Source organism: Phaenicophaeus curvirostris, chromosome 28 (assembly GCF_032191515.1).
Source record: "Phaenicophaeus curvirostris isolate KB17595 chromosome 28, BPBGC_Pcur_1.0, whole genome shotgun sequence".
In the NCBI taxonomy this organism is placed as follows: Eukaryota; Metazoa; Chordata; class Aves; order Cuculiformes; family Cuculidae; genus Phaenicophaeus; species Phaenicophaeus curvirostris.
The window spans coordinates 6,485,649-6,510,346 of record NC_091419.1 but is presented as its reverse complement, the minus strand read 5'-3'; the positions used below and the strand labels follow the sequence as shown (position 1 = coordinate 6,510,346).

Genomic DNA, 24,698 nt, shown 5'->3' with positions numbered 1-24,698 from the left:
AGCAAGGATCGTTCGCCTCAACGTGCTCCGAAGCCCACACTGTCGAATTGCTCCGGCCAGCCTCCATTTTTAACAAACTGTAGCATTAAACTCCCATAGTGCTCGTGTCATGGGACTAAAATAGTGTTCGTCTCACAGGGACACCACAAGAGCGGTTTAACCGCTTCGGTGCCACGAGGACTCGGCGCACAGAGCTGCACAGGGAGCTGCCAGGGGAGGCAGCGGGCGCCACGGCCCCAGATCTCGCTCTGGCTCCCACGTTCCATCCCTCTGCAGGCAGATCCATCCCCGGCTCAGTTTTTTCCCACATTTCCAGGATGGGAAAGCTGTCCTCGCAGCGCACGCCGCTAAGGAAATAAGGTTAAAATGCTCATAACAATATTTTGAAGGATTAAGTTTGAAAGCATCTGCGCAGGGAATCTCGTAGAAAGCAGGGAATTAAACGGTGAATACTGGAAAAGGAAACTGAGCTCTGAGTTCTGACAGCACCTCCAGAAACAGTCACTTCAGAAGGAGAGGAGGGCACAGCTGGACTCCTGAGCCGCAAGTCCAGTGAGCTCTGGCACGACCCCGCTGCTGTGCAAGAGCATCACTGGCACCCAGGGACACCACCCAGCGCTCCTGCAGCTCCTCCACTGCTCAACAAGACCTTCAGGACCCACCACTCCGCGCTCCTTCCAGAGGTTTGATGTCTCATTCACAAAGAGCTGCGGCTCTCGCTCCGAAACAGCAGCTCTAGAAACTGCAGTAAGTGAAATGCTCAGGCAAAAAGGCACTGGCCAGAACAGAAGCTGGATCTGCTTCCTCGGAGCCTGCTTCATCCCTCCTGAAGTTGGTTTCCTCTATGAAATGATGATTAATGTCGTAGATTTGAATACCAGCGACCACAATCTTAGCAACATCCCTGAATTCCATCGACGCTTATTCAGAAAACTTATGATCCAGTGAAGTTCAAGAGTGATTTAGCCCAAACCTTGGGTTTTTAAATCTTTACAATTTCAGAATCAGGCTGGCTACGGAAACTCTAAGATGATGGTATGGAAACTGCAACCTAGGTGCCAGCGCTGAGCATCACTGCTGTACAACCTCCAGTCACAGAGATAAGACAACTCCTGCACAGCCTGGAAGGCCGAGTCAACCGGTCAGCAGAGAAAAGGAGCCCCATTTCAATCTAAATATTAACAGACAAGAGGCTGGCTCCTATCTGATGTGTCCAGGCTTTACCTCCATACACATTTTTTCATACAAGAATGAAGTCTTCGAAGACTTTATTAGTCTAGGAAGAACTCGAAGCTGTGCAAAAGCATCAAATTGGGGAGTTTAAGTACCAGAATATCAGCTGAAAGCACTTCTAGGTGCTCCAAAAACTCAGATCCCTCCTAGTGCGGCTCTCAACAGAAGTCTAGGAGAAGCCATCGGATAGAAATAAGAGTCATGGTGCTCAACTGACTACACTGGAAGCACCATCACAGCGTGGAAAAGCACCCCTCTGGCTTTTTATGAACACACTGGTCCATTCTGTACCCAGCACATATGGCTTTTCCTCCAAATATTCAGCATCGCTTTTTAACCTCCGTGCGCCTGCAGATGCAGGTGGAAGCTGCTGAAAAGCCCCGACCACCCGCTCCTCAGCCTTACCCTCTCTGCAGCGAAATGCCACCTCGCAGGAATGGAGAACGTTCCTTTCAGACTCTCGTTAATGCCAGAGCCGCCGCTTATTGTGCACCGGTCAGATCGCAAATAAAACCGGTTACAAATTAAGAGTCTCTCCTGCTCCTGAATTCCAGCGCCAGGGATGGAACACGTGGCTCCCCTCCCCGGCCATCGATAGCATTTATAATTACACCCTCAGATCAATGCCCGCGCGGGGCAGGGAATCCAGGGGCGGCAGCAACCCTTCTGCTAAGCCGCTCCGCAGACGGGGATCAGCGAGCACCAGCCGGCGAGGGCGGCAGAAAATCAGGGATAGAAAAAAAAGGACTCGCTGGCCACAGCTGCTCTCTAAGCACATCACCCCAGCACATCCTGCTTCTGGAGAATGCTTATTGTCCAGCTTTTATTCTCTACTGGATACCGAGTGCTGTCAGATCATATGGAAATGCTCAGGCCTTCGAGGAGAAATCTTGCCTTTACCTCTGGATCTGGGAGAGCGTGATCGACGCTGCCTGCAAAGCGCTCCACGTGGATCTCGACGCTCGTGTAGCTCTACTAGAGTTCAGTTTTCCTTTGCCTTCCCAAACCCTGCCACTCACACACACCAGCGTGTGGGAAAATAGGAAATCTCCGACTAAATTTTGCCCAGAAAACCCGAGACCTGGCAAATCTGGCTCCCTGTAACCACAGCCTGGAGCAGCCAGTCACCGCTCAGCAGTCCTCAACACTGCAAACCCCAGTTCACAGATGCTCTGTGGCAAAGGCAGCACCAACCAGCCCTCCCCACCCGCATAGCAAAACATTTTTCCCTAAGATCTCATCTCAATCTCCCCTCTTTCAGCTCCAAACCGTTCCCCCTCATCCTATCTCTGCCCTCCCTGATCAAGAGCCCCTCCCCAGCTTTCCTGGAGCCCCTTTAAGTACTATGTATCTGACCAATTCTCTCCGAAGGAACACAACATTGTGATAAGGAATTAGGGAATTCCACGAGCGAAACAGAACTAGAACATTAATTTGTCATTAATTTTACAATTAGTCCTTTAAACTGAGAGAAGGGAGTGAAGTCAGAGAGAGGACGGAACCGCTGATTAAGAGGTTGCATTGGAGCCAGGTCCCAACAGTTTTATACATCTGTTTCACATCCATCCAAGTTAATCTTTGTAATTACTGTATGGGCAGACTTGACTCACTAAATCAAAATCTTTGCAAGGGGCTGACTTGCAGGACCAACAAAAAACACCCGGTGCGTCAGAGACACCAGCCGAGCAGCAGACGTGAACAAAGCAGCACCCAGCTCAAGAAGAGGAACTACAACGTTAAGTGAAAGGAGAGAACACCAACAGGAGCTAAAAATAGATCCCAGGGTTCGGTCTAGAGGCTCTTGGTTTTGTCCACAGAGCAGTTTGAGCTTTTCTTCAGTTACATTGATCTTCACCCAGGGCCAAGACCCACTGGATGCACGGGGTGAGCAGGAAGGGAAATATTCATCACTCAGATCAACCACACCAGCTTTGCAGGACAAACACACTCCACGTTTCCTCCAAGAGGATGGAGGCAGCCCAGGGATCCTCCGTCCAAGCCATGAACTGGATTTAACCAAACCCCAGTCTGGCCAACAAACGGTGCTGGTCCCTGTGATCATTGTATAAACGTGTTTGTCAGGAATGGGAATGACTCCCTCCTGCTTTCAGCCGCGTTTCTGACAGCGGAAGGGGGTGTCTCTTGTCTATGCAAAGAGGCCACGCTATGAATGTGTTTGCAGAACTGTTTGGCAGAATATTAATCAGGAATGTGGGCACGAATTTATCACCTCTTTCACCCAGCAACCCCGTGGAAGAGGACTGGGAAGCTCTGGGTCTCTCACTGGGAGAAACAGGGACCAAAATGAGTGGAAATGTCAATTTTTTTTTAAAAAAAGCAGGTGGTGAATTGTTATTTTATGCTCCAGTGGAAAAACCTGATCGATGATCATCATTGAGGAAGATGTGGGTTTTGTCTGCATCTCGTTTGCCCTGGAATGCTGTACTTGGGGCTGGCTCTCACCTGATTTGTCGATGCTCCCTGCTGCACTGAGGCTCTCCAGGTGCCACTGCCTTTAACTGGACAACCTGGCATCAACCAAAACGGATCACTTGATTCCTCCTGAATAACTGGGTCTGTGCCTACCTGGCTTCAGCATCAGCTGCTGGAATCGGGACAATAACCTCCTTTGGAACAATCTTTTTTTGGGGAGCTCAAGATGCCATCCTCCACTAACAACACGTTCTTGATCTCAGCTGTAGGAGTGCATTAATAACCCATAAGTTAATCATTTTTGCAGCAGCAATTTTAGCTTCCCCAACTATATTGTTTAAAAGCAAACCGAGGGTGTGTGTGGAGAATGACACTGTTCAGAAATCCAAATAAGGGAATGAAATGGCAGCTTGGCAAGGGCCCAGCGGCCACACCTATTTACAGGGGAAGCCAGCACAGCCACCATCGTTAATTAATGCAGGAGCCTCAGCACACAAAACTCGATCGGGATGCACACTGCATCCCCCACCTGGGATCGGAAGGGAGCTCCGCACGCCGAGCATCACAGCTGGGCTCGCACACGGCCGTGTCTGCATTAAAACAGGGACCATAGGGCTGATGCTTCACCCCTGGTCCTGCAGTTGGAAAAGGAAACAGAAGCTGTCATTATCACCCAGGGGATCAAGGGGGAGTTTTAACCCTGAGCGAGCCAAACTGCTAAAACCAAACTTGTGTGGGTCCCTGAGCCCGGAAGGAGCATAAAGCAAACAGATATTGAAGATGAGCAGGATGGAATTTGAGCTCCACAGTTCCTTTGCGCAGAGCAGGGGTGGCTGCCCCATCCCTGGAGGGGTTCAAGGCCAGGCTGGATGGGGCTTGGAGCCCCTGATCCAGCGGGAGGTGTCCCTGCCCATGGCAGGGGTGGGACTGGATGGGCTTAGAGGTCCCTTCCAACCCAAACCATTCTATGATTCAATGGCTTCGTGTGAAACACTCAACTTCCACAAAAACAGGAGGTCATTTTGGGCAGCAACCAACTGCAGGGGTTACAGTTACACCAAACAACATTTTGCAAAGGAGATCGTCTTATCGAGTTTGCGTCCTACGGGATCAATAACATGCACAATATTAAAATGAGCCTTAATTACTTCTGAAGTCTTCATCACCATAATTCTCAGGCACCTCACAGGAATAAGTTACCCACCAGGTCTTAGCCAAAAGGATTCACATGCTTCTCTTCCCCAAGACATCTGTATCACTTGAACATCCCTGCTTAAACCGTCATCTGCAGGTTCAGAAACAGTTTTTGGTCCAACAAAAGGAATGAGCCATTACAAACATCGTTCTCCTTTTCCACCAACTACCAAAGTGAGTTTGAATTCAGAAAAGGCTGAAGCCACCAAGCTCCTGGCACACAGACAGAGCCGATGGAGGCACCGCAGGGACGCTGCTCCCCAGTGCTCAGCGGGCCCAGAGAGCGTCCCCAGCTCCTCAGAATGTGCAGATGGAGCGAAGCAGCATCCAACTCTCTCCAGACACCAAGCCAAAGCCACCGGATTTTCCATGGAGCCGGGGCTCTTCCACTGCTGCGACTGAAATGGTGTCACAGACTACATCTCGCAGGCCTGAAGAGCCAACAAAAAAGCCAGCTCCCCACAAAACTGGAGTCCGTGCTCCACAGCATCCTACAGAGCCAACACTTAGCACCGTGCCTGAAATCAGCACTGACGCAATTCCACTATTTTACAATGAAAACCAGAAAGTTTGGGATTTCTGTAGTGTCTGAACCGCAATAGGTGGTTCAGTGTGTCTGTACGTACCACAACAGCAGGGACACACGCACAACTGGAGGACCTAATGCCGCTGAAGACAGGATTTTCCAAGATCCTATTAAACATGAATGCTTTCCGTTTACTTCCTCGAATTCTTGCAAGTATTTCAAAGCTCGTGACCACACGGCTCCTCCAGCGAATGACCACGCTGGGCTCAGCCAACAGGCAACGGCGAGGACGCTGCTCCTGCTTACACCAATAGGCAAATCGGCACTCGCAGGAAATCTAAGGATTCGATTTTCCAACTCATTTTAGTACCTGAAATCTTCGGCACCTGTAGCATAAACCGAAGCAAGAGAAAAGCCCCTGCTGACTGGCAGCCAAGACTGACAAGAGTCTCCCCATCTGGATGGAGTTAGGGCAGCAGAAACACATTAACCAGCGCCGCTCCTCTGGAAGGGCTTTACTGATTTTTAAAAAAACAAAAGCTACGCCCCCATCACTTCCCAGCTGATCAGGGATGAGATATGTTCACTTGACGGGGCACAGAAACAAGAAAATACCACACAGCCTCACTTGCTGTCAGGTGTTTTAGAAAATCCCTCCGATAGTTGACTCCCTAAATATCTATTTATATTCACAAACAGGAGAATTCCTCCCTGCCTGGTGGTGGCCACAGTCTCCCCGAGGTGACGCCAAGCAGGTCAGACACAGGCAGAACAGCCGCATCCTGGTGCCCGGCTGGAGTCCCAGGACCTGACACACCAAGAAGTCAAATATCAAGGAACGCAATTAAAGGCAATGAAAGCCAGAAATGCCCAGGACCTTGAGCAGTTGAGGACGGAAGAGGAGTAATGCCGAACAGCAGAAAGCCAACATAGGAAAACGCATTTTAATAAACCTTAACCTTTGTTCTGGCTCTGTCCTACTGCGCTTCCTCCAGGCAATTCACTCTCCTTTCCCCCACCTGAAAGTGGACGCGTGATTCCTCCGAGAGGGATGTGCACAGGGCATCCAGACAGGAGGGCTCAGCAGAGAGAAAATATCCCAAAGAAATGAATAACCTCTGGAATTCCAGGTGCTGCATTAGACATAAAGCAAGAACCACTGACTGCGTGAGGGTCAAAGTTTCCCACAGATGCCCAGTTCCTCAGAAGAAGGGATGCCACGCAACGCAGAGACAAAGGGAGGGGGAAGAAAGCTGGAAGAGCCTAAAAAAAGAGGATCTCAGGCGAGTCTTTACATCAATCAATCATAATATGAATGCATAAATAAGCAGAATGTCTATATATAAAGCACCAAATTCTAGCTTGTAAGTTTTAAGGGCACAAATCTACAAGGAGGAGCACAGGGGGTGCCTGATGAAGCTACCAAGAAGAGGCTTGCCAGGAAGAACACAATCAAAAGGCTGTCCTGGAGCCTCCCAGTCCATCAGTGACATGGTCTTCTCAACACTCACTTTGTCTGAGGGCAGGAGAGGCGGGAAGAGCGCTCATGTACCAGGGTTTTTTTTCCCTCAATCAACAAAACTTGCAAACTACATCACACTTCACATTCCGGTCCACAGACCGCGCGCTGCGATACCTCCAACATGAACAGCGTTACACAAAAGCAAACATTACTTCCCCAAGGCTAAAAATAAGTCTGCCATATTTTCAGATGCTGCAGACTCCAGGAACATTCGGAGGGAAAAGAAAAAAAAAACCAATGTAAAACTCAGTTTTGCGTTACTTAGATTGTTATTGAACAAGATAAATTGGAAGTCAGGAAACATCTGGAGCAGGACTCCAACGATGGTCACTAAGAAGAGTAAATATCCTCCACACCACTGCTCATTTTTCCCTTTATTCATAATGAGAGCCCAGCACGTGGATTTTAATTCCAAAGGGGAACTCGCACACCACACGTGTGCTTCCCAGCTGTTTTGTTGTGACCTGAGCAGTGCCTGTGCTTCGGAGAAAAGCCTGGATGATCATATCCCACGCGTGAGCTCCCTACGGAGCGCCGGCTGCCCACCCCACAGGAGACAGAGCAGGGGAACCAAAGAACCTAAAGCCTGGGAAAGAGCTCATGGTTCATAGGTGCAGAAAAGCAAAAAAGTCAGTCCTGACACGTAAAGGTTCGGATTCTTCAACGCATAAGCACCCCCCATACCTGCGATCAGCCGGTAACATCCCAGTATTGCATCGAGGAGCGTGTGGTTCAAAACCTCAATGAAAACACTCCAAATCCAGTGAGCAAACCAGCAGTTCCTGCTCAGGACTCGCACACAAAGCGAGTGCTCCATCCAAAGGGAAAACCTGAGCTCTGCTCACCACTGCAGCACCGGGTCCTTTCTCTCCTTGCCGACTCCTTGTCCAGGCACCACAACTTCCCCTCGGCGGGCGAGCGGGCAGGGATTCCACAGCAGCGACACCATTTCGGGAGGCACCACTGAAAACGTACAGCAACCTCAAACCTCATCACCTCGGGATGAGTTTTGGATCCAACTGTTAAAATACTCGCAGCGCTATTGGGAAGATGTTAGAACTTGGCTTCCTTCAGTGTTACCCCAGCTTCTTTCCTTCTTCCCCCCTCCCTACGAAGCAGCACGGCAGAAGGGATGCAGTAAGAAAGTAAGAACGCTTATAGCCCATATGGGCGGGTAGGGCTAACGAAGAGCATACCCAGAAATAGAAGTGTAAGTCCATAAGACAGTAAGCCCAGGGTTCCTCCCACAATTACAGTTCCTTTGACAGCAAAGGGATAACTCCAATCCGAACCCGAAGCCGCGCAGAGCGGTCCCTACAGGGGCTAAACCCTGTACCTGCGTGCACGTGCCGCTGGCTGGCTGGCAAAGGGATCCAAATCCTTCCTCACGCCTTGCGCAAGCCTCAGAAACATCACACAGTTCATCAGCACCGCCTGAATCCAACCCAATGGTTTTAAACGGCCCCACGCGCAACTGCCGGCCTGTAATTACTCCAAAAAGCCGTAACGCAGCTATATTAAGTGACAGCATTAGCATACTGACACTGCATCATATGCCAGCCGCGTTGCATCATCACGCCCTGATGTCACCTCATGACTATGTAACGCTGGTGGGGACGGTATCAGCTACTCCTCTGCGCTTCCACCTCAGAGGAAGGAGAAATGCACTCGGCTGCCTCCATCCCACCTCGCTGCCGGACACCAAGCGACCAGAGACACAGCTCAGTCTCTTCCCGGGATGCCCAGCGAGGGGGTTTTACTGTAAGCCCGGGACCGAGTTGATTCCACGTGCACAGAGTTCAACAAGAGCACGTACCTGGGAATATATTCCCTCTTCTTTCAAGCAAAAGTTTGAAGAGCATCAGCCTGTTGCTCACTCACAATGCATAAAGGGGCGAGTTTTTACAACCTCAATAACACATCAAGCTGCGCAGCCTTCCTTGTTTTCACAACCAGACATTTAGGGGGAGGAAGAAACAAACCAAACAGTTCCCAGCCCCGAAACCAGTGTATCTGGTGATCCTACCCGAGATACTTCACCGCGGAGCCTCGCTGCCTCCAGGATATCACACCCCTGACAGTGCCTGACAACCCGGACACTCAGAAGACTTTGCCAGCAGCGAGTAATGGAGCGTGAGGTACAGGAATGCGCCGTTCTGTCCATGCCACCATCTCGGGTGGCTGCAAGGCGGCACTCGGAGCCAACTCGGAGCCCTTGATGGCCAGTTCTGCCCCACAGACAGACACGTCTCGGGGCGCAATCAGCCTCCCCACGGCCCCCACACCAGCAGACGCTAGTGCGGCATCACTGCCCCATCCCAGCAGGTGCCCTCCCGAGGTTCAGAGGGTCTGACTGTTCGCTGCAATGCAAGGTCCAGGAGGCTATCACACAGCTCAGTGACACAAAAACCTTCCTATGTGCCAAACATCCCTTTATTTCTTACTTTCTTCTGCTGCCTCCTGCCTCTGGTCCCCATCCCCTCATCCTCTCTGCTAACAGCGCATCGTCTGCGTTCCTGCTCCTTCCTCTCTACGTCTCATGCCGCTCGAGACGCTGGTCAATAGTTTGTCTGGAAGAAAGCAGGGTTCCGCTCTCTTCCTGCTGATGTACGGCAGCTTTCAGGCTGCTGGCATGTCTCTTATTCCCAAGGGCCCCGCTCCGTTTTACTTCCTGTGTAAGTGTCTCTGCGAGCAGCTCTGCCACCTCTGCTTCCAGCTGCATCCACGGGCGGCAGAGCAAGAGAGAAACACAAGGGTCAGACACCTGCAGCACAAGCTGGAAGTACCGCTGGGGCTGCGCCTGCACGCCACTCGCTGTCTCCATCAGCCGAGGAACCGCTGTCCTGGGGAAAAAGGCTCTGCAGCTCCAAGCGTAAAGCGGACAGAGCTTTGGGCAGCCAGGGAGAAGCCGAGTGAAAGCAAAAGCTAAGACGTGGAGAGAGAAGATGTGAATAAAAAGCGAGCAGATGCTGCTGGCAGTGCGCGCACACATCCCGACTCACGGGCTTCCCCAGCTTTCTCGTTCCACGGCACAAGCGATGCCAGCAGCTCCCAAACACCGAGCCCTGCTTCTCCCCAGCAGCAAATCCTGGATGCTCGGAAGCTTCTAAAGACATAACCCATGTCCAGCAGCTCTGCACACCCCCGAGCAGGAGGGGCAGGCACCGGGACACCCCCCACCGCCGCTGGGGCGGCGGTGGGGGGTGTCCCGGTGCCTGCCCCTCCTGCCTAAGGGGGTCTCGGTGTCTGCCCCTCCTGCCTAAGGGGGTCTCGGTGCCTGTCCCCCCTTGCCTAGGGGGGTCCCGGCTCCTGCCCCCCTTGCCTAGGGGGGTCCCGGGGCCGGTCCCTCCTGCCTAGGGGGGGTCCCGGGGCTGGACCCTCCACCCTCCAGCACGGGGAGGCGGGGGGGGTCCCGGTATAGTTATCTTTGCTCCGCACGAGGGATGCCGGTGCCGGTCCCCACGTCCCGCACGGGGAACGAGGAGGAAGAGGAGGAGGAGGAAGAGGAAGCAGGCACGGCGGAAAGCCCAACTTTCCGAAACAACCCGGTCCCGGCACCACTGAAGCCGGGGGGAGCCCCGGGATGCTCCCCCCGCTCCCCCCTCCAAGCCGGGGCCGCGTCTCCCCGGTAACCCCGCCGCTCCTCCCGCCCCTAAGACAATAAAACCCGACGAGAACTTTTAACCGGGGAAGCCGCAGCTCCTCCCCGCGTTACCGGGTCGCTCCCCCCCACCTCTCCCCACCCCGATAAAACCCACCGAGAACTTTTACCGGGGGAGGCGGCGGTTGGAGAGGAGGGATCCCCCGGTGGAAGCCTCTCCCCCCTCGCTAAATAATGCGCCTCTCCCACATGGAGCCGCGGCGTCACCGGCCGAGCATGCGCCGCCGGCCCCGTCCCGGCGCGAGGCTTCCGGGCTCCGCGCGGCTCCGCGCCCGCCGCTCCATTGGCCGCAGGGGTCGCGGCGCGGGGGGCGCGGGCGGCGATTGGCTGAGGGCGGCGCCGACAGCGGCCGCCGGCGCGCACCACGTGCGGCTCAGGGACGGGGGGCGCGGCGGGGGGGGGGGGAGGGACCGCAGGCAGGGGAAGGGAGACGAGAGGAGGAGGAGGAGGAAGACCAGGAGAAGGAGTAGGACCAGGACCAGAAGGGAGAGAGGAGAAGGAGTAGGGAGCAGAAGGAGGAGCAGGACCACAGGCAGAGGAAGGGAGAGAAGAGAAGGAGAAGAAGTAGGACCAGGAGGCAGAGGAAGAGAGAGAAGTAGGACCAGGAGGCAGGGGAAGGGAGAGAGGAGAGGGAGTAGGACCAGGAGAAGGAGGAGTAGGAGAACGAGGAGGAAGTAGAAGGGAGCAGGAGGAGGAGGAGCAGGACCAGGAGGCTGGAGTAGGGAGGCAGAGAGGCAGGAGAAGGAGGACCAGGACCAGGAGAAGGGAGGCAGGAGAAGTAGAAGGAAGTTAGGAGAAGGAGGAGCAGGACAGGGAAGCTGGAGCAGGGAGGCAGAAGGAGGAGAAGGGAGGAAGAAGGAGGAGTAGGACCAGGAGGCAGGAGAAGGAGTAGGGTGCAGAAGGAGAAGGGCCAGGAGCAAGATAAGGGGCAGAAGAAGGGGCAGGAGCAGAAGCAGAAGGGCGAGGAGCAAGATAAGGAGCAGGAGAAGGAGGCAGGGGCAGAAGGAGAAGGACCAGGAGCAAGATAAGGGGCAGGAGCAGGGGAAGGAAGCAGGAGGAGGCAGCAGGAGCAGCAGAAAGAGAAGGAGCATGAGCAAAAGAAGGGGCAGGAGCAGAGGGAGCAAGAGCAGAAGGAGCAAGAGAAGGGAGGGGGCTCCCCGGGCCTGGGCAGACCACGGGACCCGCGGTGACACGGATTGTTCTGGGAGCTGCTTATCTTTTTCCTTCCTGAGCGTCTGCAAAGCGCTGATGAAGGAAACGGATGGCAGCGTGCTGCTCCCGCCCGGTACCGGGAAACCCGGCGTCGGGAGAGAGCCCAGGGCAGGCCGCACGTCCGAGCAGAGCTGCGGGGAGGCTGGGAACCGGCTGGCTTCAGGAGTTAGTCAGGCTGAGCTCTGGAGTGAAACTGAACAGCCCATCCACACACAGTGGTTTCCTTACACTCAAGAGCCCCAGGATGATACCAAAAATGCCAGCAAACAAACTGCCCGAGACTCATTTTGGAGTTTTAGGGAGCAAGCATCCTTTATCGGGCCTGGGCAACGTGCGAGAGTTGCACATCAATCGTGCACAGCAAGACAAAAGCTGGTTACTACTACAAAAAGTGGAATATTTTTGATTTAAGCTAGAGTTACGTTTCATGGACAGCTCCGCAGCCTGCAAACACCTCAGACTGCTCCTAAATCCTGCTCCAAGAGCGGGTCCCAAGGCTCAGCCCAGACCCCTGGGCACGGGACAGCACTGGCCTCAGCCGCCTCCCCGTAGCAGAGCCGAGCTACGTCCAGACAGGCAGAACAGGGATTCGTGGGCCAGTCCTGCTCTCCTCCTGTCCAGTTTCCTACAGGAAACTCCAGAGGAACTTTCCCAAGCCATGTTAACAACATCCTAGGTCCAGCAGGTAAATTATTTCAGACCCAATTGATAGCAGAAGGAATTATGATGTTTCTCCTGGTCTGTTTAATACAAGACGCTTGAGATCCCTGATGGAGTTTTCCAGCTAACTACCATGTTCTCCTGTCCTTCAGCAGAGGCAGCTCACGAACAGTCGCCTTCTCCTCCTGTCTGGGCTGATGATGCTCTCCCCAGGCTGCCTGTGGTATCTGAGTAACCAAAAGAGCCAAATTCCTCTAGCTTGTCCATAACAGACTGATGCCAACAGCCTTGAGATCGCCTGTTTTCCACTTCTCTGGAGCCAGGTTATTCTGTGGATGCAGTCTGTTGGCTCCCAATCCCCAGCCTCCTACAGCCCCTTCTTGCAGCCCAGCCAGGCTCCACTTAATAATTTCCAGTGGAGCTTTGCTCTTTAGGGACCTCCTTCCTCCCTAAAGGATGGAGCTTCTGGTTCCCCAGTCTCCGAGATGTTCTCTAAAACCTCTCTGAAGCATTAGGGTAAAAGCAGGAGCCATGTCCCATTAGGGAAGAGAGTTCCCCAAAACACAACACCCTGCCAGACCTGGTGCTAACACGTCTCCAATGTGATGCTTAATGAAAGAGGTTTAGAAGCAGAATAATTAGTCACAGGGCATTTTTCAGATTGTGATGACTCAATTCTGAGGCTGAAAGTCCTGTGAAAAGCCAGGGACTCTCTTCTGCCTCTCTGTGGGTTACGTTCCCCTGTTATACCCCGCGTTCAAGCACAGAGGATTCCTGACAGCGGCGACTCACTCGTCTGCATGAGTATTTTCCCTCCCCATCAGCACATCCAGACCCTCGACGATTACTTTTTTACATTAATAATGACAAACAAGCCCTTGCCAGGCTGCGGGTGCCGTCTCAAAGAGATGCAGCAGGAGAAGGGAAGGCCCTGTCACCACAACAGTGAGAGCTCGCTTGCAGTGGGACCACGGTGCCAACCTCCTTCCAGTCCCCTCATGAGAAGATGACTGGGGAAAATTCCCGTAACCACAGGCTGAGCAAATCAACCCCCCGTCTGCAGCGCTGCTAAGCGAGGCACAGAAGTCCCACCGCAGCCTGTAGAGAATGGTGTTCTATGTTTTCCTTCCACCGGCTCACTTAAAACATCAAAGGAAGTTATTATTCAGTAAATATTTTAGAATTGGGGGCGGTTTAAGACCACGGATTGATGGTTCTGGCTTTATTTGTTAATAAACACTGCCTCCTCTTTGGGGGCGAAGTTCAAGCTTTAGCTAGGAGATGCTGCCGGGGCGGCCAAGGTGTTGCATCAGGACGGGCTGCTGCTGGTGCCGTAGCCTGGAGGGCGCAGGGGGGCTGTCAGCTCTTAGGAGGGACACAAACCAATGTTATTTCAGTGACAAGTGTGGCAAGGGGTGGCTTTGTCAGCAAGAGAAACACCGACATCACAGCCTGGGCATTCCGAGAAATGCGTACATACTGCGAGGGAATTAATTCACAACGCGTTTATGAAACTGAAGTGAAACTCGACCTGAGCTGCTTCTTATAGGAAACTGCAACAAATTATGGGAAAAGCCAATGAACATAATCTACCTGTAGTTGTGGGATTTGGGGAGGAATTCTATAGGTACATTAATTTTGTGTTCAGAAAAAGATACAGCCCGGGTCTAGACAAGAGAAACCAGACGTCCGAGACGGTAATTAAAAGATGGAATCCTATCCCTATTGTAATATTTAAACATCTTCGCAAGGTAGTGGATTTGTTGGTAAGAGAGCATTGTTAAAACCTGATTACAGCAGACTCACCTCCTAATTAAAAGAGCACCTAAAATCCTCCCAGCCAGTTGTCAGTGCACCTTTCCCCTGAACTGCCTCCGCTTTAGGGCTCTGCACCTTCTAACTCAACATCTGGGCACTAAGAATCACGTATCCCACCTGTGTTAAAACAGGCGGCGTTCTCTTATTGATGTTATTGGATTTTAACCTAAATTAAATACTGCACCTAAATTAAAATCCAATAGTTCAAAATTAGAGAAGCATTTCTACAGGCAAAGAGCTGTACTCCTGCACATCTTTCCCCTGTCGCGAATTAGAGGATGCGCATCAAAGCAGCACCAGAGCAGCGTTACCTCACTGCATCTCACCTGGGCCTTGATTACAGCAACTCAATTAAGCACAGAGCGAAGCACGCGTGCGGTCAGATGGGAGAAGGAGAGCTGGGACCCAGGCGGCTGTCGCAGCCGGAGCCAGCACGTCTTGGGTGTGTCACCAAGGTGACACTGCTGGGAGCAGGGCACGAGCTCAGGACACTCCCAGAGCCCCGGAGTGCGTGGGTGGCTCCAGAGAGAAGCCATCTCCCACAGCCTTTCCGGCCAGGCCGGTGCCACGCAGCAGTCACGCGCTTTCTTTGTTTGGATCCGTCATTTCAGTTTTTATAAAGATGCCTTACGAAAATCCAACCCAGGGAACCGCCATGAACACTCACTGGGGCACGATTTTCATTTAAGAATGTGCTACAAACCCAGAACGCTGCATCGAGATTCATTCTGGTCACCACAGCTGATGTCACGTAGCCTAGAATCCACCTCAAAGCTGGACATCGCATCACAGAAGCAAAATTTTGCTGGAGCCACAAAGTCCAACTATTGAGTTGTTCCTCCAAAGGTATTTCCCACATTCCAAATGTAAAGTCCATAGATAATCGGGATGAAGTTCTTCATCCTTCCTGTATACTTTTTGTCTATCACACTCTTCACACAAGTATCACCCATCAGAGCATATACTAGGAAGCTGATTTTTTTGCGACAACTGCAGAATTTGGGATTGGGATGGGAGACAAAAGCCCAGACAATTCAGGCAGAATTCACCACTGTCCCTAAAGGAAGATCGAGAGGCGCTGAAGCCTTTCCCAACGCACACTGGAACGTAGGTCAGAGAAGAACGAAGAAAGCGCAAGCCAGATCTGGTAGACTTGGTCATCTTCCCGCAGCCACCAGCAGATGTGGGAGGCACGGGAACATGCTAATATCGGCACACGGAACAGGCTGAACGGGTTCCTGCACCCAGTAGCCGATAGGAGGGTTAGTGCAGGCGGAGGACACAACTCCAAAGTCGTCTGATGGTCGAGATGACCAAGAAATCAGGAGCACAGTCAGCTCTGAAAGCTGCCTCACACCAGTGCCTGTATCTGTTACGCTCGCCTGATTTCCACTGCTCCGAGGATAAACCGGGGGCTGCTACCAAGGCTTGGTGACCAGAGCCCAACACCAGGACCCCACAGACTGCAGTCGTTTGTTTCTTTTTAAAAAACGAACCCTGGCACCTTGTAAAGGTTGTTCGGTTTTTATCTGTGCTATTGCTGGCTACCAGTTTGGAATTAGCAGACTGCATCCTTCCATAGTTGAAGGAATAAAAGGGTAAACCCGCTGCAACCACGCTCAAAATCTTAAGAATACAATATTAAGATGGCTTATGCTAAGAATGAAAGGAATCCCACGGACCTGAGACCAAGAGATGGGCCTTTACTGATTCTCTAGTGAAACTATTCTGCAGAGCAAGGGGCAGCTCCCACCAGCTGCTTGAGACAGAACTTGTAGGACAGGCTCCAGGGATCGGACAAGAGGGTCAACTGGTGCTTTTTGGCAAGAAGAAACGGAGACACTCAAGGGTCACTGTACCGGCCGTACCGCCAGGCCTGTCTGCCTGTCTCCCACTCACTGGGAGGAACACGTGAACGCCAAACATTCTCTGTCGCAAAGCAGGATGCTGTGACACTGGGAACAGTCAGAATTCCAGGATCTAAGCAGGGAGGTGAATGACCCTAAACAGAAATATAAATTAATCTTTCTGGAACTGCAAGCAAGAAGATCAGTAAGTTAGGGAAGACACGGGGAAGGCGGCAGATGTGTGCACATGCTGCTGTCCTGGGATGGTGCCTGCGATGTGTCTGACCTAGTCCCTAATGAGCAATTTTATGGCTAAAGAGGGTACACGAGGAGTTTTGCTCCAATTCCACGAGCGCTTCATGGACTATCGATTTTGCTCAGAAGTGGGAGAGAACAAAGTTCACCTGGTGTTGCTTTTATTTAAAGATCTGCCAAAGACCATCTCAACCTCAGGAAAACAGGCCCACCGCAGAGCAGCTCCGATCGCTGGGGCTCAGCTTGTGATCCGCAGCCTGGGACACAGACGCTGCTGGCAAACAGCGAGCCAGCCCCGGGAGCCATCACTGGAGGGGATGGCTCTGCACAAGCAGCTCTGATTGTTTACTGACCGCTGTCACATGGCTCATCAGCACTTGACCCTGATTAAAAGAAGAATTAACCAGTTGCAGAAAACTCTGCTGAGTTCCTGTGTGATTTGACTTTCTGCGAGTTTTAACCACCACCAGTCCTGTGTGAGCAGAAACTCAGGTCAGTGGGCGCACACCTACAAAAGGAACTTAGCCTCCCCTCCTGCTGATTGCATCCATCACCCAATATTCCCAACGATCTTTCCCATCTGGACCTTCTGGCCTATTTTAACAGGCTCATCTGCAGCCCGCAAGTGGGATACGTCACAAGAAAACCAGGAACCCCCACAACCCTGACTGTTCCGTCATTTAGTGCAAGACATAAGGCTCGGTCCATGAGTCTGCTTCCAGGTTATATATAATTATCTGCTCATGTCCTCTCCCCCCTATTCTGACACCCTGTGTTCTGAGCCTCCAACAGCTACAGGCTTTGGGGGGTGTGCAGCACCACAGGACCACGGTGCTGTTCAGTGACGTCACTGGAACAATGAACACTTCCAGTTCTAACGTTTTGTTGACTCCTGATTGAAAAAATTCTTAAATTACTCATTTATAGGATTCTTTGTGTCCATATACTCTGAAACTTGAAACAGCACAGGTGGGAGAAAAGAGAGTTTGCACCACTGGTATTAGTATTGCTAGAATTAAAGTGTGTATGGCATTTCCTCCAGCATGGAGAGCGCTGTGGCCTTTACTGCCCTTAGAATTAGAAGTAATGGGGGGGTAATATAAATATGACCTCAATAACTGACAGTTTTTACCGAAGTTCCATTTGTGGTTACCCCATTTTCCAGAAAACCGGTTTTTATCTGTGAGAAGACCAGTCAGGCTGCCAGCTGCAACTCTGGGCTGAAGTAGTTCACTTCTCAAGATTAGGCAGCAGACCTGAAAGTCATACAGTATCGCAAATGCCACGATGAAAACTTTGCTTTCTCCCTCCAACACACATGAGAGTTCCCTGCTCTTTTCAGGAACTGCACCAAGGATTTGGCTTTGAAAGCTAGACTGTGCTGCTCCCCCAATTTGTGAATTTTCAGGTTATCAAACTGCAAGGGTTCAGAAGCATTCTCCATTGGGAATGGTGTTTATCCACCACAGAGTACTCGCAATTGCAGACGGTGGCTGTTACTGACTCCAGGCTGTCATTGTTAATAATATCTCACTATTAATCAGATTTGAACAACCCCAGGTCAATGTTTGCTGGTCGGCAAACTGGACGCAGAAAAGCCTGATTCAGGACGGATTTGTTTTTATAGTTCAGACCCTGCACACGAAGAGTTTCGGAGCGCGTAGGGAATGTCTTTTACAAGGCAAATGGGTTTGTAGTTGCAGCCTGAAGAACTCCACCTAAATTCCACAGATGTATTTGAGCAATTCCCAGTAGTTTATTCTCTCAATTCAGCATCAGACTGGGTTCCTAACGGAGATGAATGCTCACACAATCAGATATCTGTCTGCAGGGATGCCACGACACCAACAGCTCTCTGTGGTTTAACAGGCGAGTCCTGGCTAAAGATCCTTAGCAATGCAGTAACTGAAATAAAGAGTTGATGGAAGGTTTTCTGTGTGAATTAAGAGTTCTGTCTGTGCAAGCCCCTCTTTTACCAATGATATAGTTTTGATGGAAAGAGACACAAGATCATCCAAAACACTGCCAGGTTACCCTTACTTTAGATATCTTTAAATACACAGACAGGCAAAGGATTCATGTGCTCCCCGCTGCTAAAACCATCCTGTGTGTGAACACTGATGCTGTCTGTGTGTAAAATCATCTTTGAACTGAATCAGCTCCAGTCTTCACTTTTTCCCTACTGTGAGCAAAGACTGTCTTACTCCAAGGACTGGGGCTCCTGGTTGGCTACGGACGAGGGCATCGAGCCGGATGGCCACCAGGAGAGGTTCAATTTCAGATTGCATTAACCTCAGCACACCGATAACTCCAGGACCGAAATCAAGGCAGCCTCGGAGGAAACAAAGCAGAGAACTGAAATCAAGTGTAGGAATCTTGCAATAGGGATGAAATTAACTCAGTTCAGTCCTGGCTTAAAAGTGACTACAGTAAAAGGTAGAGAAAGAGCAAGCACTAGGAACTTTGAGCACTATCCCTTCAATAAAACCGAGACTTATCGGCACACTGAAATGCCAGTCTGTTCCTAACCCCTGCTAATTCTAAAACGGGTTCTGTGCAGTCGCCTCTCTTCCCCCAACAGCTCTATACTAGGTCAGCTCCATAACCTGCTTTCCTGCTGAAAAGCAAGGCTTATAAATTAGATTCATTTCTAAATTTAGGAGTGATGGGATCAGTCATTACTGGTCTTATTTTTCCAGGCAGATTTCAAGGGAATTAATAAAGCAACTACCGCTTCTTGCTTAGAGTTTACAGAGGTCCTAAACTACAACTCTCAGCACGCTCATTTGCGTTAGCTGCTGAGGCCACTCTCTCAAAATTAATACAGAGCTATTATTGCAAGAGCAAGATTGCGAGGGTTCTTCTTCCAAAATAATCTTATGTTTTACTAGGACTTCACAAATTGCATCTGGAGTTCACCCAATCTGCGTGATATAAAATGCAGGCTGTTCAGTAGGAACAAGCTGAGGAAGAAGGGAAGATCGCTCAGTTGTGCCACCAGGCAGACTTTGGAAAGCAGTTTTCCAACCCGAAACCTGCCCTGGACAACAAAAAAGGCAGTGAGGGACATTCCTCACAGACACTGGACACTGCTGCTGGGTCCAGGCCGCTCCCCACGCGCTGCCAAGAGATGGCTCACAGGGAAACCCACATCCATGCCACCAGAGGCTGAAGCGCCCTTTGTTTCCCGTTGCGGGGAGGCTGGTCCTCCATCGCCACGCAGCCCGCCTGGCGCTGGGTCTGCAGAGCCGCGTGCAGCCGGGAGGGAGGAGGGAGAGTGCCACAGAACCGCATTCCACGGCTTCAGTGCGCTGAGGAATAATCAGATACTTGTTTAATAACTGCAGAGGACAGCCCAGTTCTTATCATTGGGCTCTCTGGAGATTTGACATCCTTGGCATTGTATCCGAAAAGGAAGGAAATTTCTCACTTCCCTAGCTATTTCAGTTATATAAATCAATTGTTGAAGGATGGTTGAACTGGTCTGTGCATAGGAACCAACTGTGTTTGGGCTAAGATGCTCTTTGGAGATACCGATCTATAAATTATAGATACAATGCTTCATAACTGATCACTAATTATATTGCCTCTACGTTCAAAAAAATGGTGAAATCTACTAGTTAGAAAGAAACCTGCTGGAATTTATCCTGGCAGACAGGATGCCCAGTCTGTTTGTTCCCTGACAGCGGAGCTGTTTGTCTGGGGTCCTCTGGACCCAAAGCTCCGGTGCTGTCACCAAATGTTGACTGACCCTCTCTCTCCAGCTCCTGGGAACATCCCTGTCTCACCAGCCAGGCGAGCGCACTCAGCTGCACAGACTTAACTTACAAGAGACTGTTGGCAATGGGAGAACATGGGAGTTTTCCAGCAAAGAGAAAGTTGCCATGGGCCTCAAAGCCAATAAAATGATGGAGAAATCCTGACAGTACCTATGGTGGCTCTGCGAGCAGAGGGCCACTGGGTTACTACACTGCGGGTATCGTTCCCATGCCTCAGCTTGTCACTAACGCCTGTGGACTCATGCGTGGCGAGGGACAGACCTGTCCTGGGCCGCGGGAGCTGGAGGGTGAGTTGGTGTCACAGCAGAAGTGACGAACCTGCTGGGAAATGAAACTACAGGCACAGTAACTCATACACAGCGATAGGAGGTCCAGGTATTTGTTTCTAAGGAAAGCATCTTTTCCACGGAGCATCCCTCAACTGGCATGAATTTCCTTATTTTGCAAACTATTTGATTGAGAGTAACAACTCAAGTGAAAAGGGGAGGGCTCGGTCGTACAGCAGCGATTCCATCCCCCTCTCCACAGTGACGGGTCAGCTTCCTCCCCTTCCTCTGCAGAAGGCCCACAGAGCAGTTTTTCTCCTGGGATTTAGATCGGTCAATGCATTTGGTTCACACAATTTACTTCACTTGGGTAAAAATATACAGTATCCTCTTCTAAAAGCAGTTGATCTCCCTTAGCCCAAAAAGCTGGACTCTCATCAAGCCTTTTACTTTTGCTGTAATGGGGGACGAACAGTCAGAGGTTCTGCCTCTTGGGCACCATCCTTGAAGCAGTCAAGTATCTCATGATGGAAACTGGGTAATTAACTTTGGATGAAAGCGGCTTTCAAAAATGTTTGTGTACTTTTTTTAAACAAAATGTTGTTATTTGTGGTCCCAACTTGTTGCTTGCAGGCAACGTTCTCCCTGCAGGACCCTCTGAAATGGCTCATAGCAACAGGAAATTAAGATGCTTAAAATGAAGCCAACTGGGAGACACAAAATAGCCTGCAGCACTGTCCCTGCTCCAGAGAGCAACCCACTGGACAGCGGGATTTAGGGACCACTGGTACACAGACCTCATTCCAGCTGCATTTGTGCGAGAACATCATGCTTCATTCTCTGGGAAATTTACTCCCTGCCTGAACATGTGTGTGCTCAGGTCCTCACAAGATGTGCGATTAAACTCTTGAGAAAGTCTGAAAGAAGTCACCTGCACCATTGAGACCGAGATGAGCAGAAGAAAAGCTCAAACTACAGCTTAAAGAAGGCTGCCCACTAAAAATACACATTTTCTTTCTTAACATTTTGTGCTTGGTACAGTAATCAAAAATACTGAAGTATTTTACCCAACTTTCTTTGCATTATTAGTGCTTTGCATTCAGCTAGGGCAAAGAAATACTTGTACCACCAATTTCTAAGTTGTTTAGGAGTTAAATATTACTTAAAAATCACTTACATATAAGTTATATTAAATTTCTAGCGGAAAGTCCTTCTCAAGTTAAAGCAAAAAGAAAAGGCTTTTCTTCTCTTACACTTTTTTCTTCGGAATTTGCTGCTAAAACACTGTGAAGAGCCAAAATTTGTGAAGTCGGTTACTTCTAAATACTCCAACTGCCAATATCCTTTTACCTCTAGCAACTGCCACGGCTTACCCAGCTCATACGTTCGCTCCCTTACACTTGCTTTAGCTTTTCACCACACTCATCACAAAGATGGGGAAAAAAGTGGAAGACCAATAGAAAATTAATAACGAATTAAGATTTTTCAGAAGCCCTGTCGAGAGGTTCTGCAGAACATGGCAGATCGTGGGGGGTGAGGAGAAGGTGGTAGACCACAGACAGGATATAACTTTATTTCGAATAGAGCTTGTCTTGCGTACAAACTCGATCCCCCCCTGAAAAGGGAGTACAGAGATAAAACACTGCCAGGAAAAAAAAAATAAAAAAAGCGACCGAGGCCAACGCAACAGTGGTGTTTTCAAACTCGTGCAAACCACCCCGCTTCTCAACCCCTGCACACATCACCTCCGCACATCTCGGCTCCTCTCCTTGGCATCAGCCCCACACAACACCTCCATCTTAAGTCCTGTCGTCAACTCAACCCATCTGGCGCTCGAGCCACCAGGTTTGGTTTGGTTTTTTTTTTTTTTTTTATTTCGTTCCGGCTCCGCAGGTCCCTGGGGCTGAGCGGCCTCTCCCCTCCCCAGGGACCTCATCCTGCGGGATGGAACTTTGCCCGCAGCTCGAGTCCCACTTTCGCACTGGACATCGTTCTCCCCCCGCAGCCCCCGCTCCTCTCAGCGCTCCCGGCACCTTCCTTGGGGAAAAGCCACCCGGCCCCTGGCACGGCCGCCCCCCTCGGCCCCCTTTCCCTGGCTCTCTGGCCCCAGAGGTCCCTGCCGGTTGCCCCATCTCCAGCATCGCCGGCTCCCTCCCCTCCCCCACCGCCCCTCCCCCGCCTTCCCAAGTCTCTGGGACGAATAATCTGGCTTTGCTGACATGCTCTGCTAGCTGTGCCTATCGGGCAACTCCCAGGATGCACTCCTGCTCCTCCCTGGCACCCCCTCAGCCTTGCCCACCCTCCCCTCGGACTCACACAGACCTTTTTTACCCCCCTAACTCCCCCCATTTCTCACACCCCCCCCCAACTGGTCACCCAATTCCTCTGGGCTTTCCTCCCCCGGTGCCCCCAAACCGGGGACCTCGGGGAGAGGGGGGGGGTGGCTGTGCCTCACCCCCCTTTCTGCTCTGACCCCCGTGTCCATCCCCTCCTCTCCATTCACCCCCTCTCTCCCCCTCTCCCCTCGCCCCTTTCCCCTCACCCCTTGCCCCTCTCTCCCCTTTCCCCCTCCACTCGCCCCCCTCTCCCTTTTTCCCTGGCCCCCCTCTCCCTCTCTACTCGCCCCCCTCTCCCCTCTCCCCCTCAGGGGCTGCCCCCCTCCTCACTCGCCCCTTCCCCTCAGCCCCTCAACCCCCTTAGGGGGGACCACCCCCCTCCCTCCTCACTCACCCCCCGTCGGAGGTTGCCAGCCCCCCTTTCCTCCTCACTCGCCCCTTCCCCTCAGGGGGTGCCCCCCCCTCCTCACTCGCCCCCTCAGGGGCTGCCCCCCCCCCCCCCGCCCTTTCCCCTCAGATGCTAGCCCCCCCCTCACTCGCCCTCTCAGGGGTGCCCCCCTCCTTCCTCACTCGCCCCCTCAGAGGCTACCCCCCCCCCAGTCGCCCCTTCCCCTCAGAAGCTCGCCCCCCTCTCTCCGCACTCGCCCCCTCACGGGGTGATCCCACTCGCCCCTTCCCCCCCTCCACTCGCCATTTCCCCTCAGAGACTCGCTCCCCCTTCACTCGCCCCTTCCCCCACCTCACTCGCCCCCTCAAGGGGTGATCCCACTCGCCTCCTCAGAGGGTGCCCCCCACCTCCACTCGCCCTTTCCCCTCAGATACTCGCCTCCCTCTCCTCAGTCGCCGGCCCCCACTCGCCCCTTCCCCCTCGCCACTCGCCCCCTCAAGGGGTGATCCCACTCGCCCCCTCAGAGGGTGCCCCCCCTCCCACTCGCCCTTTCCCCTCAGGTACTCGCCCCCCTCTTTCCTCACTCGCCCCCTCAAGAGGTGATCCCAGTAGCCCCTTCCCCCCTCCACTCGCCCTTTCCCCTCAGATACTCGCCCGCCTCTCTCCTCACTCGCCCCTTCCCCCTCTCACTCGCCCCCTCAGAGGGCGCCCCCCCACTCGCCCTTTCCCCTCAGATGCTCGCCCCCTCCCTCTTCACTCTTCGCCCCCCACTTCACTCGCCCCTTCCCCTCCTCACTCGCCCCCTCAGGGGGCGATCCCCCCCCCGCGTCCCTCGCCCCGGGGGCCGGTGTCACTCACTCTCCTCGCCCCCTCGGAGCCGCCTCCTCCTCCTCCTCCTCCTCGGCGGGGCCCGGGCCGGACTGGGGCCGGGGGGGGAGGGGAGGCGGCTCCCTCAGGTGGCCACGGGCGGGGGGGGGGGGGGGCGGGCTGTGGGGGGGGGGGGGCGGCTGCGCGCGCAGGGACCCGCCCCGGGACCGGGACCGGGACCCGCCCCTCGCGGAGACCCCGCCCCTCGCGGAGGCCACGCCCCGTTTGTGGAGGCCACGCCCCCTTGTGGAGACCACGCCCCCTCGCGGAGACCACGCCCCCGCCTCGGCACGTGCTCCTTTCCCGCCCCCCGTTGCCAGGCAGATTAGCAGCGCCGCGCGCGCGGCTCCGCCCCAGAGGCGGGAGGGGAGGGGGGGGGCGGTGTGTGTGTGTGGGGGGGGGGTGAGTGTTTTCCTCCCGCCCAATGAGACGCGGGGGTTGCCCGCTCGTTGATCCAATCGCAGCCCAGAGCCCGCCTTGGCCACGCCCACTCCGTGCGCGGCATGGGGAAAGAGGCGGGGCTAACGCGGTGATTGACGTGCGGCTCGGCCAATGAGCGTGGGGTGGGGGCGTGGCCAGGCGGGGTAGAGGGGAGGGAGGGAGGGAGCCGGGGCTCAGTGTGGGCCCCTCTCCCCAAGGAGGGCGGTGAGGGGCTGGGGCTCGGGGGTCCAGAGGCACCTTCGGGGGTTCTGAGGCACCTG

At 52.8% G+C, this 24,698-nt stretch overlaps 1 protein-coding gene across 3 annotated transcripts in view; it reads right to left on the bottom strand.

The window, feature by feature from the left end:
- The window catches only part of GATAD2A (GATA zinc finger domain containing 2A), a 58,565-nt gene extending 34,471 nt beyond the window's left edge, over window positions 1-24,094 (bottom strand). For all 3 annotated transcript variants that reach the window (XM_069878304.1, XM_069878305.1, XM_069878306.1), the window contains exon 1: window positions 23,989-24,094. The gene's annotated coding sequence lies outside the window, so the exon portion shown is untranslated. The remainder of the gene's footprint in view (window positions 1-23,988) is intronic.
- Window positions 24,095-24,698: the final 604 nt, after the last annotated feature.